Genomic DNA, 4,686 nt, shown 5'->3' on the forward strand with positions numbered 1-4,686 from the left:
TCTGTAGACCAGGCTGGTCTCGAACTCACAGAGATCCGCCTGCCTCTGCCTCCTGAGTGCTGGGATTAAAGGCGTGCACCACCATCGCCCGGCTCATGTTGCTCTTTTGAACATTTTTTTTTCAAGACAGGGTTTTTCTGTGTAGCTCTGGCTCTCCTGGAACTCGCTTTGTAGACCAGGCTGGCCTTGAACTCACAGTGATCCGCCTGCCTCTGACTCCCAAGTGCTGGGATTAAAGGCGTGCACCACCACTGCCCAAGAAAGCATTTTTAATAATACTAACAATATTATTTGTGTGTGTGCTCACAAAGACAAATGCCACGGCACGTATGTGGAGGTCAGAGGATGACTTCCTGGAGTTGTTTCTTTATGTGGGTCCCAGGGATCCAGCCCAGGTCACCAGGGTCAGAAACCAAATGCCTTTACCTGCAGGAAAACAGCAACAACCATGTGAGGAAGGAAAAGATTATTTTGTCCCATGGCTCGGGGGTAAAGTCCATCATGCTAGAGAAGATATGATGGCAGGTACATGGCTCCCGAATTCACCCAACCTGACATATGTACATTTCATTCCCTCATATCTATGTAATTACATATGCTGATTCTGCGGACAAAAAGATTCTACCCACAATTTTTCAGGTCAGTTTGTTTTGTTCTTTTTAAGAAAGGGTCTCACTGTGTAGACTGGATTGGCCTGGTACTTGCTGTGCAGACCAGACTGGTTTCAAACTCACAGAGATTAAACTGCCTCCTAGGTGCTGTAATTAAAAGCATACGCTGCCATGCCCAGATTAATTTGTTATTGTTGTTATTTTTATATTTTATGTATATGACTGTTTTACCTTCTCTTATGTATTTGCACCACAAGCATGGCTGAGGGTCCAAAGAGGCAGTGGATTTCTTGGAACTGGAGCTCCAGGGAGTTTGTAAGCCACCATGTGCAGGAACCAAACCTGGGTTCTCTGCAAGAACAGCAAGTGCTCTTGACCACTGAGCCATCTCTCCAGTCCAATCATGCTGTCTCAATTATTGTAAAAGGGTTACATCACCTGCTGAAGTCCTCCAACAGATTTGAGAAGAGCTGGAGAAGGAGCACAAAGGTCCCAGATGCCAGTGAGAAAGCCATGGTACCAGAGAGGGCGGTGCCACATCTTGGAAGGCATAGGGCTGAAATTTGTTTGCCAGAGCGACACCTGAAATGCTTGCTCAGACTCCACCTGGTGGCAGTTCAACATATATGTATGTATGTATGTATGTATGTATGTATATGTATATGTATATGTATTTATATATGTGTATATATACCTTTTATAGTAAAACAAAAAACCCATCCCCAAATAAACAAACAACAAAAAGCCCCCTAACATTTCAGTCAAAATAAGTAAATACCTGACTTATTTGGCTACATAAGTGTCTGGTTTTCTTGCTGGGGTCTCCAAGACCCTTAGGGGAAAGTATTTCCTCTCCTGAAATACCCAAAGCGCCTATAGATGGGGGCTGGGTGGGTGCCTGGCTTAGGGTGCTGTGTAATGGGAAACTAATGTACTCAACACACATTATAGGTACTCTGTGAAGAACAAGGCTAAGAGGCCGGGCGATGGTGGCACACGCCTTTAATCCCAGCACTCGGGAGGCAGAGACAGGCGGATCTCTGTGAGTTCGAGACCAGCCTGGTCTACAGAGCTAGTTCCAGGACAGGCTCCAAAGCCACAGAGAAACCCTGTCTCGAAAAACCAAAAAAAAAAAAAAAAAAGCTAATGTACTCAAGGCTAAGAGAAAGAGTACACTTGGGTGAAAATTCAGCTCATTTGGCTTAGATCATCAAGTGGTAAGCATCTGCTTGGCACAGCGGAGAGTGTCTGTAGTAATTATAGCCAAACATTCAGGAAACTGAGAAAGGAGGATTGCCTGAGCCCAGGAGTTCAGGACCAGACTGAGCAACCTTAGAGAGAGCCTTCTCTCAAAAAACCAAACACAGCAAGAACTAAGCTTCTGTTGAGTACCTTTTGTGTACCTGACCCAGTTTCAGAACTTTTGGGATACATTACATTATTAAATGAAACAAAGATTTTGTATTTGGGGTTACTTTGTCATATAAAGAGAGTTCACTTTAAGTATGGCACAGTATGTAAATACAGCGTATGGGATGGTACAGGTGTGACTGCCTGCCATGGGAAGGGATGTTGGAGCTGAGAGATGATCCGAGCTGGGGTACTTGCTGCACAAATGTGAGGACCTGGGCTTAGATCAGCGTGAGTGCCAGCTCATCCCAGAGAGCCCTCAGATAAGCTGGCTAGCCAGAGTAGATGAACAGGCACGCTGTGGGTTTAAGTGAGAGACCTTGTCTCAATACATATGAGGTGGAGAGCCGTCAAGAAAGATACCCCATGTCAACCCACATGCATATGAACCCATGTCAACTCACACATGTGCAAACACACAAATACACATGTATACGCGCGCGCACACACACACACACACACACACATACACACACCACACGGAGGAAGTTTGGGAATATGGTATGGGAGAATGGATTGCAATTTATTTTTCTTCTTTTCCTTTTAAATGTTTATTTTTACTTACTATCGTTGTGTTTGTAGAGGGGCTTGTGCCAGTGTGCAAATGTCGAGGTCAAAGGACAATGCTTTTTGTTTGTGTGTTTGTTTAAGGCAAGGGTCTCGTCCTGTAGCTCAGGAAGGATGCCTCCCAGCTGCACCTCTCAAGTGCTGGGTGCCTCATCACCCCCAATCATCTTTCCCTTGCCTCTTTTATTTATTTCCTCCCTACTTTATTTTATTTTCTATTTTTATTTTTATTTTTTTAGACAGAGTCTCTGGCTCTCCACGAACTCACTCCATAGACCAGGCTGACCTTGAACTCACAGAGATCCGCCTGCCTCTGCCTCCTGAGCTCTGGGATGAAAAGCATGTGCCACTATGCCTGGCTCCTTCTTACTTTCTTTCTGAAAAATATTTATTTTATTTTTAATTGTGTGTGTGCATGCTTTTATATGGTTAAGTGCGTATGAGTACAGGTGCCTGTGGAGGCCAGAGGTGTGAGATCCCCCAGAAACTGGAGTTGCAGGTGGTTGTAAACAGCTCAATGTGGGAGCACTCAGGCTGGTGCTTTAACTGCCGAGCCATCTCTCAGTGAAGCATGATGAACAAAAGCTCAGAGAGAGAAACTGGGGTTCAACCTGAAGATCCGAAAAGCAAAGCAGTCAGCCGTTGGCTCTTATCTCGACCTCAGACTGAAATGGCGATCCTGCCTCCAGGAATCTCAGAATGAGACTGTGTCTGAGAGTTGTTTTCTTCTGTTTTATAACCCTCTTTAGAGCTGAGATTAAAGTGTGCACCACCCGGTTTCTATGGCAAACTGTGGCTACTGGGATTAAAGGTGTGTGTTACTACTGCCTGGTCTGTAAGGCTGACCAATGGGGCTGTTTTATTCTCTGATCTTCAGGCAAGTTTTATTTATTAAAATACAAATGAAATGCCACTACATCTCAGTCCTTACTTTCTTCTTCTTTTTTTAATGATTATATTTATATGCATGTGTGTGTATCTGTGTGCATGTATGCTGTGTGAGGGTGCCCTTCGAGGCTAAGCAAGGGTGTCTGTGGGATCTCTTGTGGCCGGAGTTATAGGTGAGCTATGCATTGTTGGAAACTGATGCAGGTTCTTAGGAAGAGCTCTTAGGCACCAAGCCATCTCTAGCCCCCCCCCCCCCATCAGTTTCTTTCCCTTTGTAGCACTCCATTGTGTCGGAGCCGCGCACAGTGCTTGAGAGGAGCTCTGCTGCTAATCCACGCCTTTAACCTGAGTCCCCCCTCCCCCCCCCGCCCCACCTTTTAGAGACAAGGCCTCAGCAGGCAGCCAGTGGACTGAAATTTTAGAGTGGCCAGGACAGCCCTCTTTGAGAGGGTTTCTTCCAGCTGCCAGAATGAGGGGAAGGAAAGCTTCAGCGAGATTTCTTGGGAAGATTTCCAGGCATCAGGCACAATTCAGAAGATCCTTAGAAGCAGGCTTGAGGGGAGAGGCTGGGGAACAGGGTAGACTGAAGTCCATAGAAGAACATTAGGTTTTAGACACTGAGTAAAAAGGTATTTAAAACATCTTTCAGTACTAGCTTGCTGGCTCTTCTTCCCTGTGTCTGGCCTGGCGTGTGTGGATGTGTGCCCATGCCAATGCCATCAGCTGGGGGACCTCTCTTGACTAGCCCCTGCAGCTTCGACCAGCCTCCTTCCTAGCCTGGGGTGTGGTTCACTCCACCCTTTTCAGCTGTTTTTATCACACACTTCCAGCCCTGGGAACTCAGTTTCCCAATCCGAGAGCAAACTAAAGGTATGTGGTGGGAGCCACTCCACAACCTGTCTCCCCTTCTCTCCAGACATTGATTCTGGGCCAATCACTGTGGGAACCTCCCAGTGGGACAAGGAGTCTGTGCCGGGACCCAGAGGAGACACTGGGAATGCAGAAGTGAGCAACAAATCACCCTGCGAATCTGAAGATCCCCTTCCCCACCTCCCTCCTCACTCCCACCCCTGGCCTGACACAATGGCTGGGTGGGGCTGAGGAACTGGCTTCCTCTGTGGAGATGGAAATCTGGGCCTTCAGTTCCCGCCCCAAAGACACAGGGATATTTATTTGGAGACACTGGGCAGCATTTGGTGCTCCAAGGGGC

The sequence above is a fragment of the Microtus ochrogaster genome, chromosome 7 (genome assembly GCF_000317375.1).
Source record: "Microtus ochrogaster isolate Prairie Vole_2 chromosome 7, MicOch1.0, whole genome shotgun sequence".
In the NCBI taxonomy this organism is placed as follows: domain Eukaryota; kingdom Metazoa; phylum Chordata; class Mammalia; order Rodentia; family Cricetidae; genus Microtus; species Microtus ochrogaster.